Genomic DNA, 16,789 nt, shown 5'->3' with positions numbered 1-16,789 from the left:
TCCATTTTTCACACATACTATCTTCCTCTTCCAAACAGGATTTAACAATAAAAAGGTTTCAGGAGTAGTGTTGGGGACTTTAGGCAACACAGTACAATCTCAAAGGATACCTCCAAGTCTGAAGTTAGAGAAACTGGGTTTGAAGCCCTGTATTTTCTATTTATTTCTTGTATGACCCTCAGTTAGTCACTTAAAACTGGACTAGGTTTCCTCATTTGTAAAATGATTATTTATAAGTCCCTCTCTAAACCTTGGATCCTATAAAGCTTTTTTCTAATTCTTCCACGATTTCTGACATATGATAATAAAGCAATGAGTCAGATAAGGAAGTAAAGGGGACAATTGTGGATATAATCTTACGACTTGATAGTTATGCCTCCTATAGTATCACAGTTTATTCCTTAATTTCACATTGTTTAGTAGATGTTAGAATTGCTTTAGATAGATGTGAAGATCTATCAGGGTAAGGATTCCTTTTTTTTTTAATTTCCTCCGAGATAATATTGTAAGCAAAGACCATTCATAAATATTTGTTGAATGAATAAGTGAATTAAAACTTTCATGAAGAAAGAAATTATGTCTTATGCAACAAGGTAATGGATACTGAGCCTCCTAAATTACTTAAAAATTGGATGAGCTTTATTTCTAATATTTTATTTATTTATTTAATATTTCCTGAGTTTTATTTTCATTACTGCTTTTCTCTGCTCAGAGTAATAATTGCACACTTATGGCTAGTTTGAGTTTCACCCAGAATAATGGTCCAGGAGAGGAGGATGCCACAAGAAAGCATGAGGTAACTCTAGTTGAGAGTCTGGTGAGGCATCCCCACAGAAATGTCTGCATCCTAGACTCCTTCTTCTTCTCTGAGTCTTTTGGTTCTTAGGGAGATTGCTCAGGAGATAGATGCCCACAAAATTTCTAAACTTGTTTTTGTGAGAGATGAGATAGTTAAATTCCCAAACTGGAGGATAGGTCCCTTCTTTACCTAGCACTGTGTCAAAAAACAACAGTGGGGCAGCTAGGTGATGCAGTGGATAGAGCACTGGCCCTGGAGTCAGGAGTACCTGAGTTCAAATTCTGTCTCAGACAATAGTTACCTAGTTGTATGACCTTGGGCAAGCCACTTAACCCCATTTGCCTTGCAAAAACCTAAAAAAAAAACACCAAAACAATAAAAAACAACAAACAAACCCAAAACAGAAGAGATCTTTTAGATACCAGTACCTGCTAATAATTGGGGCAATAAATACACTGAATAAAAAGTTTTAATTGAAAGATTATCTGTGGAATTTCTAAATTTAAATTGAAATCCTGCTCATTACAGTGATATTAGAGGAAAAGGTGTAATACTGGCATTTCCTAGACTTCCCACCTCTCCATTATCCTATTGAGGGTATCTGAGCTTAGTTAAATCTCTTTTTCTTTAGCCAGCAGTCCAGAGATTTAAAAAAAATCTTCCATTGCTGTCACCAACTCTAGTAATACAATGAAAAGAGTACTGAGCTTGGTGGTCGAGAATGTGGGTCCAGATCTTGTCTATGTTGCTAACTGAATGTCCTTGATAAGTCCTCGAACCTCTTTCTGAGCCTCAGTTTCCTCCCTGGTAAAAGAAAAGTGGGTGGAGTGGACTGGCTGGTCTCTCGAGTCCTGCCCAATTCTAAATCTATGATCCCATGATCTTGATACAAGCCTTTTTTTCTGTTTACTCCCACATGAGTGAAATGGCAGAAGGTCACCAGTGCCAAATGTCCAGTGAGGCTTGATTCTGGAAGGCTAGTAGAAGAAAGGGGTTTGCTTGCAAGCCGCAAAAATGCCTTAACCCCATGTGGCAGAGAAAATCCTTTTCACCAGACACCCTACTCTTTGCATAAAGGAACAAAGGACTCATTTTTTTCCTAGTTCCAATATGAATGCCATTGGAAAAAAAAAAACTGCTGTTTTTAAAAGGTGTGATTTTCAGAGACTAAGGGCCCTCTCTGGAAATCTGCACCATGGTTTGCATGTGTGGGTCTTGGGAAAGAACCTGAAAGACCTGGGAGGGAAGGCGAGTGGTTCACCTCTTCACTCTCCCCACCCCTGACCTTACATGTGTCTGTCTCAGAGAGGAGTAAAAAAGACCCCACGTGGCCCAAAGGGGTATTGGAACCTTAGTTGTATGTGCTCCCTTCTCTTTAAATTTAGGAGTTGGAGGAGCTTTACCCAGCCAGAAGGAAAAATGGCTCAGTGAAACTAAGGTATTATTGGCACTTGCAGATATGGGACCCAAAGGACAGGGCAGCTCCAGATAGCCAGACTGAGATAAACTACAAGGCAGCAGCAGCAGGGCAAGGAAAACCCACTGGTGAAGAGATGATAAAGGGGCATTCACTCTCCACAGAAGCTTTATTGGCTCCATTCATGCCACAGTGGGAGGGAAAGCTCTCTTCCTTCTCTGCTTGTCCCCCATCTGGGAGTGGTATAGTGGTGGTAGTGGTGTGGGTGTTTGTGTGTGTGTGTGTGTGTGTGTGTGTGTGTGTGTGTGTTTGTATGTGTGTGTCTGTGTTTGTGTGTGTCTTTCTGTCTGTGTGTCTGTGTGAGTGTGTGTGTGTCTGTCTTTGTGTGTGTATTTCTGTGTCTGTGAGTGTGTGTATATGTCTCTGTGTGTCTATGTGTATGAATGTGTGTGTGTGTATGTGTGAGTGTGTGTGTATATATACGCAATTTTAAAACTGGAGGAGACTGAGCTGTGATCTGTAGCACAGATTCTTTTGACGGCTACAGATGTTGGTTTGGGAGAGTGCAATTCTATATTCCTTGCCATTATTTTTTACCTTTGATGTTGGCCCAAGTCCCCCTCTTTCTCTTCCTCTGCTTGCTTCCCTCCCCAGCTCCTAAATCTAGAAATGTCTTTTTGTTATGTGCCAGGAATGATTTAAATGGGATTTGAAGCCAGTCTCATTTCCCCTACTTTGACCAGGCTCCAATGGATCTGTCACTGCTCTTAGATTCAGCTGGGCTTCTTCATTTTCTCTGCCTCCCGCGCCACACCAGAGGTCTATAGAGGCCAGATGTATTACAGATGGGGAGAGGGTGATGAAGGCAAGAATGATGGTGGACCCTTCTAGAAAAACTGACTGGATGACATGCTTCTGAGATCTTGCAGTGGGTCAGGAGTATGCATAAATCTCTTTGAATCCCCTCAAAATATTTAGCATAATGCTAGGAACAAGGGGTACCAAAAAAAAATCATAATACGTGGAATGGCAGGTTAGCTAAGTGAATAGAAAGCCATGGGGGGTTGTGCTTGGAAGATGAGTCAGAAAGACTCAGGTTCCAGTCCTACTTTGAACATGTCCTGTATAAGACTCTAGATAAGCACTTAACCTCTCTCCATGTTCCCAAGCAACTACCTTAGAATGTAATTGGAGACCACGTGCCAACCTAGATTGGTTGAGAGAATGTCTTCTTGAGGAATTCATATACTAATAAAATCAGATATTGGGTTTAAAAATAGAAATTATAATAATTATTATATACTTTATGACTTCTATTGCATTCACTTTATAGGTAAGTTAACTGGGACACACCATACAGTTTGGGGAAGATTAGGAAAAAAAAACCCACCTTGGTGTAGTGTAGTGACTGCTCTATTTCTTAGAGCTAATGCTTCATTATTTTGAATTTGAATTCTCAACATCTTATAATACACACACACACACACACACACACACACACACACACACACACACTCCAAAATGTTTTTAGGTCACAGATTTATTTTGTAAATAAAGTGAATTAATTTTGTTCTGTGCCGAGAATTTCACAATCCTCTTTTTAGTGTATTAAAGAATCTCTAAGAATAAGTGAAATAGAAGTTGGGTGTGATTATCCAGTGATTAGATGACGAGGCACATAACGGTATTGTGCTGGTGCTAACAGAGAAAAGTGTCTGAGGTGACTTTTGGTGGCAATTGACCACTCTCTCTCTCACATGGTTTCCACTGACTGCTTCAGATTCTGCATCTGAGGGTTTTGAAAATGCAACTCCATATTTCTTGAAAAAAAAATGTCAACTTTCAATATTGGTCCAAAACCTCTTCTTCCCTTTCTTTTCCCTTAAAATTTCCTTCATTCCCCATCTTCTTCCCTAATTCTCCATTTCTTCTTCTTTTTGAATTCTTTGGGATCTATGCCAGAGTTCCCATCCACCCCCAAGGATATTGCTTAGCCCCTTAAATGATCAGGAGGCTATTAACCCCTGGAACAGATTCCATTTTCCATTCCTTTTCTCAAGTTCATTAACCCTAAAACTACTTACATCCTCTGTCTTCTCAGTGTAGCTGAAGGCCTTAAGATCCTAGTTATAATCCCTCTCATAGACAGTCTGTCATTTCTTTTGGTCATAATTCACTCTTTGTCAGTCCAGGGATTAATTCAAAAACAGTGAATGAGGAATTTGATCCAGATGGATTTCTGGCAGAGGATCCCAAACTCCTCCAATGGGTAGCCCTGGTCTTAAAAAACCCAAACCAAACCAACAGATGGCAGAGATATGCCAGGTATTGCTCAAGGGAAATGTGATCCATTTCCTCAACTCTTTTCTCCTTGCTCATCTCAGGTTTTCACAAATACAGTGGGTCTGTAGGCTTCCAAAGTAAACAAAAACTTTCAACTCAGAAGCTTTTACCTTTATTATCTTATATCCTCACAACGTTTCTCTAAAGTACTTTGAGCAAGTGGTACATTGTAGATGTGAAAAGGAAGGCACTGGCACTTACTTAAGGTTATTTAATTAGACAAGGACACACAGCTGGGGTTAAAACCAAGGTTTGGTTTCTCTTACATTAGGTTCCCAGATGTTGCAGCAAGAGGCAAGAGTTTCCCCCCATGTCTTCTCACGTCAAATCTCCATATTCAGAAAGGGTTATTTCTTTTCTCTGCAGTTATCTATCTGTGGAGTTTTTTCTCCTGTTGCTCTTTTTTTTTTTTTTGTGAGTGCCAGGAAAACATTGATACAAAGTGATACTCTGTGGGAAGAGATTTATACTGAGATACTGTTCTTATCGCCTGCTCTGCTTTTGATGAGTGAAACTATTTGTTGGATCAAACACCACTCAGCCCATCTTCTGGCTCTACCACTCTGCTTGAATATACTTGTTGAGTCCCAGGATTTGGAGTAGGGCTAGGGAAGAGGCTGGGATGACACTTTAGGACTAGATCTTAGTTCAGATGAAAAATGGCTCCCCCTGAGGCAGGAGGCAACTTTCCTTCTAGCCTAGGTGTTTTGTCCCCTACCCCAACTTCCAAATCTTGCAAACACATGGGACAACTATTTAAAACATTCCAATTCATGTTATAGATTTAAATTCTGACCCCCCTTCCCATTCTACCCCAAACTTCTCAAATCTAACAAAAAGTCTTTTTTATTCTGTGTGAAATAAAAAACTTTAATGGTTGGGCTGCATTTTGTAATGTTCTCTTCCACCTAACCTTACCCCCCCAATTATTTATTGAAATTCAGATAAAGTGGTCTAGTAGCAGGTGGGGACTGGACCTGTGATTTTATTAGTAAAGGAAATCTCAAATGAGAAAACCATCTCTATCAATAAGGGTCACCAATTTTTCTACAATTTAAGAGTCTTAAGAATTGTTTAGGATAAAGAGAAGGTAAGTGACTTGCCCAGGGTCACACGGTCAGTACATGTCAGAAACAGGACCTGAACCCAGTTTTCCTGAATTCAAAATTGACCTTTCTATAAAGATATTCCTTCCTTCCTTCTTTCTTTCCTTCCTTCCTCCATCCCTCCCTTCCTTTGTCTTTCTTTTTTCTTTCTTTCTCTTTCCTCCCTCCCTTCCTTTCTTCTCTCTCTCTCTCTCTCTCTCTCTCTCTCTCTCTCTCTCTCTCTCTCTCTCTCTCTCTCTCTCATTCCTCCCTTTTCTCCTTCCCACTGAGCTTGGAATGTTTCTACAGGAAGACCTAATTCTTGTCACATGAACCTGGCTGTCACAGCTGCTCCTTCATCAAGGTAATTTTTTTCCAAGCTGCTTCTTCTATTGACTAATAAATAACTTTACTGAGTTGAACACACCCACCTCCTCTGCTCAGATTCTGATTAGAGGGTCTACTCTCCTAGCTTTGCCACTGAATCATGGTATGAATTGGACAAAACATTTAACCACTCTGTGGGCTTTTCTTCTTGTCAATAGAGAATAATAAGTCCTCCTGTCATGAATGATGTGAGGATGAAGGGTGCCTGCTGCTAAACTGCTTTCACCCTCTTAGAAGGAAGGCATCACATAAATACAAAATATTATCACAGAAATTGGCTCTTCATGGAAAAGTCCACAAAAATGAAGAACAAAAATAAACCCCACATCATAACACCTCTTTCAAGGAACCTGTTCAACTATTTTCACTTGTATACCATGGTGTAGCAGCCCTAGAGTTTCAAAGTGAGAAGACTGACATCAAGAAGAAACAGAAGGAAAAAAAAAACCCAACTCCAAACCAAGAGACTTCCAACTGTAGAAAGTCACCTTATTTAGAGATATGAGACTACATCCTTTTCTCCCTTATGGGAGCGCTTAATGCCCCCATGGCTCCTTTTTGCCTTCGTCAAAGACCACCCAGGGAAACCTCCTGGCAGGATGCCATCGTCACAGAGGCTGAGACCAGACCCAACTTCAGGCCTCTATCATACAATAGAATTCTATGTAATAAAGGAGCAGGACTGTGGAGGATTTTACCTGGCCCCCACACATTTTCTGCCTTTTTGGATGAAGACACTAAACTCTTAAGGGAATTAAAGAATTGGTTGTTAATGTTGATCATTTTAAGTATGGCTACAACTCTAACTCTGTTCTGTGACTTTAGAGCAATTTCTTATGTAATACACTGCTTACAAAACATCCATTCATATTAAAAAATTACTTATGCTATAACAGTTTTTAAGCATTATGTATATATGTGTGTGAAGCATTAAGCTGAATTATTATATAACAAAAATCCTCTATCATAAGGATAGTTCATTTTTATACAGTATTAGCAATTAGAGATGGAACAGAAAAGGGGAGCAAAGGGGAGAAGAGGAAAGGAGGGAGTGTGTGTGTGTGTGTGTGTGTGTGTGTGTGTGTGTGTATGTGTGTGTAAGAGATTTGTGAAATAATTAAGAGAAGTGCTTAATTTAATAGAAAATGAATAAATCAACCCCACTCCCAATTATCTATAAATTACATCTGATTATTCTCAAGTTATGAAAATGTATAAATTCAGACTATAATGGAAACTTCACTTGGGATATCCTGGAATGGGATATCTCTTCATTCATTTAAGAGGTGTTGGATTATAAACATGTAGTGAAGTATACGTGGTCACACACTGTCAATATGTTATTTTTTGGGGGGGTTGTTTTGCTTAACTCTACTTCATTACAAGGGAAGATTCTATTGGGCACTGGGTATTGGTAAATGGCATCAATTTTTTTTAAGTATAAACAAAAAAAAATTTAAATTAAGTCAGATGAGATTGAGGGAGCACAACAGAGGTTGAAGGTATTGACCCTGATCTCATGTTATAATACAGAAATGAAAATATTTGATGTTCCATCAAGATTAGACTATTCACACAAAGGCAGAACAAACTGCAAATTTAAGAATCAGAAGCTAAGACATTTGGGTACTCCAAATTGTCACTTGGGATATTCAGCATTCCAAAATCCCAGCATCACAGGTAGTAAGTAGTCCTGGGGTTACCACAACATATCTCCAATTTAGAAGTAGATTAGAGTTGAATAGAGTGGTCAACTGAAGGCTAGTTAGGTTGAAACCAATAACTGTCATCTTACAATCCATTTCTCTCAGTGAAAAGTCAATGAGAATTTTGTATAGAAAAGGAATATAGCAAGCTCAGATTATCTAAAGGGCATAGGACTGTGGGTCACAAAATATCCCTTTACCTGTCACTCTGTCAAAAAGGAGAGAGTTAAGGTGATCTTATAGATAAAAATACTTTTAACCCTTGGATCAGTACACAGAACTAGAAATTTAATATGGAAATTTATCAGTAGAATCTCTAAATTTAAACTTAAGTGCTGCTTACTAGAGGCACTAAAGGAAACGTATAATAACTTCATTTCCATGACTTCTTGGAAAATGAGATAATAGTATTTGAAAAATTTTTTTTCTTTATACACACAAAGTGATGAGATGACTAATCTTAAGCAATTTTTTTAGGTTTTGCAAGGCAATAGGGTTAAGTGGCTTGCCCAAGGCCACACAGCTAGGTAATTATTAAGTGTCTGAGGTCAGATTTGAACTCAGGTACTCCTGACTCCAGGGCCGGTGCTCTATACACTGTGCCACCTAGCTGCCTTTTAAGCAATTTTTTTAACCATAGGATTTAGAACTGGAAGAGTTCAGAGCCATCTAGTTTAACCCCCTCATTTTACAGATTAAGAAACTGAGGCCCAGGGAAATGAGGTAACTTGTCAAGTGGCAAAACCAGGATTCTAAAAAAGTTCTCTTGACTTTTTTTTTGCATGTTTAAAAATTTTCAAAGTCAAAACTTCATTATCAAGATTTTTAAGTTGTACAAATTATTAAAAGGGCCCCTACCATGAACTTCTTCCAGTCACCCAGGTTCAAAAGGTCTGTGTCATCCTCATTCTTGACTTTAAAAATTTAATCAAAATCCTAATTCTGAAAACCTCTTGAATGAAAGACATTTCAATTTTTGATACACCAAAAGTTCAAGGTTACCTTGAATTTGGGACCAAGAGGTGAACTGCCAAATAAGGGAGAAAGAATTTTTGAGAGAGTAAAGTTTACTACTAATAAAGTCAGACATAAAAGATCATTCAGACCTTGACAAGTTTTGCTACTTTCTTTGAATCATGTCTTTCATTTTGATTCTTTTAGTATTTGTACTAATCTTACATATTTAAATTTTATAGTTTCATAGTCAAAGGGCAATGGAAGGGGAAGCTAGGTAGTGCAGTAGATAGAGTACCAGCCTTGGAATCAGGAGGACCTGAGTTCAAATTTGACCTCAGACATTTAATACTTACTTAATTGTGTGACCCTATAGTTTTGTAAAAAAAACAAAAAAACCCCAAAAAGGTCAATGGAAAGATGCAAAATACATATAAGTAGGGGGTAAATATATTACTGATGATGACTTACATATGAGGCATGGTATCATATCATGAGTCCATTGAAGAATCTGAGAAATTATTTCATGTATCTTTGTCTTGTATCTTCAACTAAAATGAACTCTTGCTTGAAGGCAACAAGATCTGTCCTTCTGTTCCTGAGGTATACCCTCCTAGTCCCTACCTTAGTGCTGGACACATAAATTTTCTATTCATTCCATTCATTTATTTCTATTCATTGACTGTGAACCACACACTCATCTCATCCTTACTCTGCCTTGTTCAGTGTTGCCAAAGGATTCTGGGAAAAGAACATTTCTCTAAAATATTCCTCTCTGGTTACCTCCCTAGCAAGGACATGCTACTTGATGCAAACCAGACTCATCTTCCCCCTGCCCAGAATGTTCAACTTCTTTTTGCTGACTCCTAGGAATGTGGAAGTTTTCTTCAACATTTTTTCTGACATCTCCATTGAGTGGACTTTCTTCTAGTGGATTTGGAGTTTCTGCTATGATATCTCTCTTATTCTCCCTCTTCTCCACTACTCTATCCCAAACATCAAAGGCTTCCTTTGATGACAAAGCCAAATTAGCTATTAAGAAAAGAAAAATGATTCCACAAACTGCATTTCAGAAGATGGGAAAAAGCCGGAGTTACTCTGGATTTTCAAGATAAACACAGCATAATATGTCATACCACCAGGCACTCTATATAATACCATGACTTGAGACATAAATCTGTGTCACTGGTGCTCTTAGCAACACCAGGCAAAAGCAACTGACTCCTGTCACTGAAGGCCCACCAGAGCAGCACATTGAGGTCAGCAGCTTTGGTATTACTCTGCTAGTGGAGAAAGGCCATACCTGCATCTCTGGAGCTTTGACAAGCAGAGATTAGAGGCACTAAACTGGACTATGGACAGAATCTCAAGAACTTGACTCTTTCAGTCCCTGTATTAAAAGTCTTATTTTCCAAGGATGCCATTTTTTTGCAAATGCTTTACTTTTAAAAGGAAAAACAAGAGACCAATCAGGAAAATGAACTAGCTACACATTTGAAAGATATATTGTAACTTGTAACACACGAATGCTCAGTGATATTTAGTTATAGATATTACAAAACAAACAAACAACAATAAAAACTCACCTGCTGTCTTTTGTCCCCCTTTCTTTTTGTCTATTCACTGTCAGTATGAATGATGAGAAAATGTCAAGGTCACAGGCTCCAGAAAGTTTGTTCTGGAATTTAGGAAAGAGAAAGTTCTCTCATCTTTTCTTCATACAATGTAATAATCAAACACTTAACTGACATTTGTTATTTTAAGGTCTTTAGCCATGAACTTCAATTGGAGTTATCTTATATAATTTCATTTTATAAATGATAAAACAGGAGGAAAAACTTCTCCAAGGTCTTGCTGAGTCCCTGAGTTTCCAGTTTCTTGGCTCTCTTGCTTTGTAAGCATGAGGGTGGGAAATTGATATTTGATTAGGGGTTTACTTGTCTTAGGGAGAAGGAAGGGAGAAAATTTTGGAATTCAGAATCTGATTTTTAAAAAAAATGAATGTTATATATCGTCTATATTGGATAACTTGCTCTCTTAGAATGGGAAGAGGAAAGGTGAAAGGGAGAAAACTTTACAAAAATGAATGCTGAAAATGATCTTTACATATATATTTGGAAAAATAAACAGATTTTTAAAAATGAATGTTAAAAATTATCATTATATGTAACTGGAAAAAATAAAATATCATTTAAAAATGATTAAGGCCACACATCCAGTTTGAAAGTTGATGAAGAAAACCATTGTTTCCATTTAGATGAGCAGTCCATAAAGGCATATCATATACCTTCCCCATACACACTTATCATGAGGCAATCCTTTTCAGAGACATTCTTTTTTGCAGTTGTTTTCCATCTATTATCCCTATCAAACAAATACCTATTGAGCGCCCACTATCTGCAAGTCAGGGAATTGTGGGCACTACAAGAAAAATAAGACTCATCTGATCTCAGTATTACATATTATGACCAGAAGAATAATCTCTTGACAACCTTTTAAATGGGAAAGGGGCATGTTTCCCCATAGGTCCTCTGCAGTCAAGGTCATGTCTATGTGACTGTTGACTCAGTTATTTCAAAAGTAAAATATCCTGTTGATTAATCCTTATGCTTTGCAAGACATGAACCGGTTGCTGAAGAATGAGGTCTGCAGCATATGGGGAAAAACCCTTTCAAAATAGCATAAAGGTATTTCCACCCATTTCACAGAAGGAATGGAATCTCTCATACTCCCTACTGCCAGACTAAGCTAGTCCCATAAACTGTGATCAAACTAGATAACATCTAAAGGGTGAGAAAAGAACAGGAATCTCAAAGGGCTGGGGAGATGATAGAAGACTTCACAATATTGATGGGATCTAAGCTGGTCCTTGAAGGTTAGGTTTAAGTGGAGAAGAGGTAAAAGAACATACTGAGTTGTAGGAACAATACAATCTAAAAGAAAAAAAGCAAAAATATGAATAATGACTTCATATCTTCAGTCTTCCTGAAGCAAAAGATTCATATTAGAGAAACTGGGGCCTAGAGAAAGTCAGACCAGGTCATGCAAGGTTTTTTTATACCAGGTCAAGGAGTCTGGAAATTTACCTTGTAGGCTATGAAGAAACACAAAGGGTTTTCAATAGGCGAGTGACATGATGAAAACAGTTTTTAGGAACGTTAATCTGATGATGGACTGATCTGAAGGGTAGAAGAGAAGATGAATTAATCTACTACAGTAGTTCAGAGAAGACCCTAAAACTACAGTGACAGTGATAGGAATGGGTAGGATGGGACTGATGTAAGGAAGGTGACACAAAAAGAATGGAAAAGCATTGATGACTGATTAGGTATGGGGAGACAGGACAAGGGAGAGGGAGGAGCCAAAGATGTATTATTCTCATTCTACAGAAGAAGAAATTTAGGAATACAATGGTTCAAGCATCTTAACCATGGGTGAATGGGAGTTCAAAGAGCCAGGTCTCAAAGTCAGGTTTCCCAACACATGCTATATAGTGTATCAGGTCCTTCCAAAGAGAGAACTCCAACTCTTTTCCAATTTACTGCAAGTGAACTCAACATCATCATCTCTTCCCTGACATTATCATACAAGAAGGTTCCAAGGATTGAACACCTGATCATGAAAGCAGTTTGTAAACATCATTTCATACTTGAGGTGTATGCTATGCCAAACATTTAATCTGGTGCCATAAATTTGAAAAATACTCATTCAAATAATTTTTAGGATTTGAATTGCTCCCAAGAATAGAAAAATAGCTTAGTACTATAAATGAGGTTCAATTTGCCTTCTAAGTTTCCAGTCCCATAAGAAACAGGACAATAAACAACTTTTATACTTTAATTGGATATTTAGCTATTGTTTATGAATTTTTGGTTTTAAAAACATAACATATTTTGGACTGTGGGAACCTAGGTATACTCTGCTTGTTTTCATGGATTAGCAGCTTCCCAAAGAAGCTCAGGGAGATAAACTTTTATTTGAGACAGAAAAGACTCAACCCAGATTGTAGTCAAAGAAATGATGATCAATAGAAAACATCCCTGGGTTAAGAAAATGAGTGCAGATGGGACAAAGTTGTGAAGAAAATATGAAATTCTGGAATGACATCTTCTGAGCAAGGATTGTTTTAATTTTAACTTTTTCTTAATATATCCAATAAAGGAGGATGAGAGTTACATTACTAAAAAACCTATATTTTCAAGATAACTCAAATTGTGTAATCCAGTTATAGCACTTTGTACTTGGGTAACTTTATCAATCTGAAGCCTGTAAGCACTTAACAAAAATTATCCCAGTCCTTTAGCTAGAGAGGCAAAGAGAGGCACAGCGACTTTTTTTTTTTAGATTATTCAAGGCAATGGGGTTAAGTGGCTTGCCCAAGGCCAGGTAATTATTAAGTGTCTGAGGCTGGATTTGAACTCAGGTACTCCTGACTCCAAGGCCAGTGCTCTATCCACTGTGCCACCTAACTGCCCCTACAGTGACTTTCTTGCCTGGAATCAGTAGCTTGTTTGGGATTTGAACTCTGCTTATCCTGCTATCCTGTAGATGCTGTGACCACCAGACTCACCTCTTGCCATCCTGTCTTGACCACTGTGGTGTTTGTGGGGATGTAAGCTGAATTATTTCATGAATAAAATCACCTATTGACTAATTTTTTGGGTTATCCAGGCCACAAACAAGTTGCTGAAGGGTTGAGATCCAAAACACTTTAAAAATCACTAAAGAAGCTGTTGCCACCCATTTCTATTAGTCAATGAAATCTCCCATGTTGCTAGACTAAGCTAATTCAGCCAATGGAAAGCTAATTTTTTTTGCATCCGTAACCACAAGCCTATAATATCTTTCACTATAATGACAACCTGTATCTGTTCTCAATAGAAAAGCCTAGGACAAATGGATAATGAGTTTTTGGTTAGTTTTTTGTTTGTTTGTTTGCTTGTTTCTTTCTTGTTTTGCTACATAAAGCTCTTTTACAGTGTTTCCCCCCCCCCTTAAAGATAGGGATTTTTGAGACCTAGTTATCAAACCTCACATTTCCTTTCATTATTGTCATGAAGGCAACCCCTATCTCTTTGAAGGCCCAGCCTGTTTCACTTTTGATAGTGAAATAATTGGAAATGGAGATAAAGGTTATAATGAAATAGCCCCGATTTTTAAATTATAATGTATTTGCATATTCTCCCTTCTAAAACTCAGGGATTTGGGAGAACTTTCTTCTACTCACACCTAACAAGAATCATTGCTAATCCTAAGAAACTCCATTATTTGTATGGGAACCTTCTTTTCTTTCATTTTTGTAGAACCAATTAGAAATCCTCAGAAACACTTTGGAAAACTTATCTACTCTGAGTCACTTTGAAGCCAGCTAAGTTTAAAGAACATTAGCTGCTAAAAAAAAAAAAAAGATGCTTTTCTCCTAAAGATGTTCCCCTCCCCCAACCAGAAAAGACATTATTTTGGGTTGGGTTTTTGTTTTTTTTTTTTGCTGATGAATTTCTGCCCACTGGAAATGAAGACTGATTTATTGGCTGTAAATGGAAAGATCAAAAGGCCATGAGAGAATTGTAGAGCAGTTAAGGGCTAGTCACCAAGTAAATCAGAAATGTTAAGACATGGAGAGAGAGAGAGAGAGAGAGAGAGAGAGAGAGAGAGAGAGAGAGAGAGAGAGAGAGAGAGAGAGAGAGAGAGAGAGACAGAGAGAGACAGAGAGAGAGACAGAGAGAGACAGAGAGAGACAGAGAGAGACAGAGAGAGACAGAGAGAGAGACAGAGAGACAGAGAGACAGAGAGAGAGAGAGGCAGGTTGGTCTAGTAGATAAAGGGCCAGTACTGGAATTAGGATAGATCTGGGTTCAAGTTCTAATGGAAGTAGAGATTAGCTGAATGGGGGTTGACAAGTGGCCCAGGCAACTCTGAAAACCAAGTTTCAGATGATGAAGGGAGTTTCTACACTAGGAGTTCCTTCCTCCCCAAACCATGCAAGAACTTAAAAAATTATCTTTATTAGCCAGTGCTTACAAAGTTACCCTGGTGGCAAAATGTTGGATATAAAGCGGTCTCCTCAATACACTGAGAACTTGGGGAGGACCCAGGGACATTAGTCTTCATCAACAACATAAATTTAATGGAAATCCATTCTCAAGCTCAAAGAGGTAACTTTGGGACACGTTGTGGGACTGGGGATTTGTGCAAAGAACAAAACAAATGTGAACACATGACAAATTGCTTTTTGTAAATGTTTGATGTGTGATTTTAGTATTCTTAATCAAAATGCCAGCATGCTTTAAGGGTCCTTGTTTTCCTTAATGTTACTTAAAATAAAAAAAACATTGATCACTCCTTATATTCATTCTCAGGTTTACTGACTTCTCAAATTCCTCCATCGTCTTGGAAAGATATATATGCACGACCACAAGTTAAGCACCTATAAGTGCTCTCCACGAACAAAATAGCAACTGTTTCCTTCTTTGCTCCCTCCTCCCCAGTGCCCTCTTCTCCACCTCTCCCACTTGTTCACTTCCATGATCTTCTTTCAAGGACCAAAACAACATCCACCAGGAGCCTAGAAAAGCCAAACTAGCAGAAAGCAGAATGCACACACAGTCTCCAGCCCAACCTTTCTCCACTCTCCAAACCTGCACCCTTCTCCCATCTTTCAGTGCCATCCTGGTCCCAAATCCACACACCCTGAGCACCTCTTCCCTTCTTCCTCCTGGTCCTACCTTGCCATTGCTTTTCTCTTTAAACTAATTTCTTTGAATTTTGACCTTAATCCACCCTCTCTCCGGCCAGAGGCTCAAGTGGAAAGTTTTGAGGCTAAGTGGGACTCCAGCGGCCTGGAGCCGGGAAGCCGAGAATCGGTGCATATCTTGGGGGAAGTTGGGGGAAAGCAGCGGCAGGGTCTGAAGAGCCAGCCCTAGGCCCTCCGTGGCCCCGGAGTGCGGACTGGAATCAACGAGCGGCCGGCTGACCACTGGGGAGCCCCGGGGAGAGCCCGATAGGAAGAAGGCTGCTCAGCCCCTGCCCTCCAGCCGGCGCCTTTACGCAGAGCCCAGGCTTCTGGGCACAAGGACACGGCGCGGTCTCGGACAGACTTTTCCCCTCGGTCAAACTTTCTGCCGGGTCCCCGGAGCCCCAGGCTCTCGCATCCAGCCACACAAAGCTCGGGGGCCGCGGCCCGGCCGGCAAACTTCCCAGACTCAGATCCCAGCCTTCGGCCAGACCAGAAATCCACCTCATTCCTCCTCACCAGAATCAAGTCCTTCTCTCTCCAAGCAACAGCCCCCTCCCCCGTAGGACCCTCGTCCTACACTTCACCCCCGGCAGGGCAAAACAAACCACCAACAAAAAACATCCAGACCAGACTTCTTTTCTTAATAAGAAACTTCTTTTTGATTGTTTTACTCACCTCTGATGCAGCCGGTGTAGAGAAGTGGGAACTTGGAACCCAGGGCCAGCGCTCTGGGATGGCAACACATACACCAATACACACATACATACATGCATGCACACAGTAACACACACACACACACACACACACACACACACACACAATCACACCAAATCAAGAGAGAAAATCGCAGGAGCCGCAAAAGCAATCTGAAGCAGAGAATTTCCAGGCCGGATGGTTTGGTAGGAAGTGAGCAAGGGAGGGTTTGCGTGTAAGTGTAAGTGTGTCGGGTGATGGGTTTGGTATTCAGGAAAGGAGGAGGAGGAGGAAGAAGCGATGGCAGTGTCGGCGGGAGGAGGAGGAGGAGACGGAGGAGGAGGAGAAGGAAAGAGGCATTGCGATGAGGGCACCCGGACCCTCCATATGGAAGGAGGTTTTTTGGATGACTGAACTCTCAAACAATTCCTTCTTTCGCTACTCCTGCATTGGAGCCTCCCATTCCCCCCGCGAGAAGGAGGAGGAGGAGGAGGAGGCAAAGAAGAGGGGGAGGAGCAAAAAGGAGGAAAGAAAAAAAAATTAGTCCTGGAAAGGAAACTGAAGGAAAAAAAATCTGGTGTCCTAAAAAGTTGGTCAGTTTTTCTCTAAAGTATCTAACTGTGTAAATCTTTCTTTCCTTAATCTTTCCATAGTTTTCCCCCCTAAATT

General features: G+C 39.6%; 1 protein-coding gene across 5 annotated transcripts in view; it reads right to left on the bottom strand.

The window, feature by feature from the left end:
* Positions 1-16,587, bottom strand: part of BOC (BOC cell adhesion associated, oncogene regulated) — a 101,640-nt gene extending 85,053 nt beyond the window's left edge. For 3 of the 5 annotated variants that reach the window (XM_074214526.1, XM_074214522.1, XM_074214525.1), the window contains exons 1-2: positions 16,103-16,587; positions 10,278-10,369 (exon numbers count right to left, since the gene is read on the bottom strand). The gene's annotated coding sequence lies outside the window, so the exon portion shown is untranslated. Of the gene's footprint in view, positions 1-10,277; positions 10,370-11,777; positions 11,871-16,102 lie in introns of all 5 variants that reach the window. The other 2 variants (XM_074214523.1, XM_074214524.1) reach the window with 2 other exon arrangements.
* Between the last annotated feature and the right edge of the window lie 202 nt (positions 16,588-16,789).

Source organism: Macrotis lagotis, chromosome 1 (assembly GCF_037893015.1).
Source record: "Macrotis lagotis isolate mMagLag1 chromosome 1, bilby.v1.9.chrom.fasta, whole genome shotgun sequence".
NCBI lineage: Eukaryota > Metazoa > Chordata > Mammalia > Peramelemorphia > Peramelidae > Macrotis > Macrotis lagotis.
This window is presented reverse-complemented; position numbering and strand designations above follow the sequence as displayed.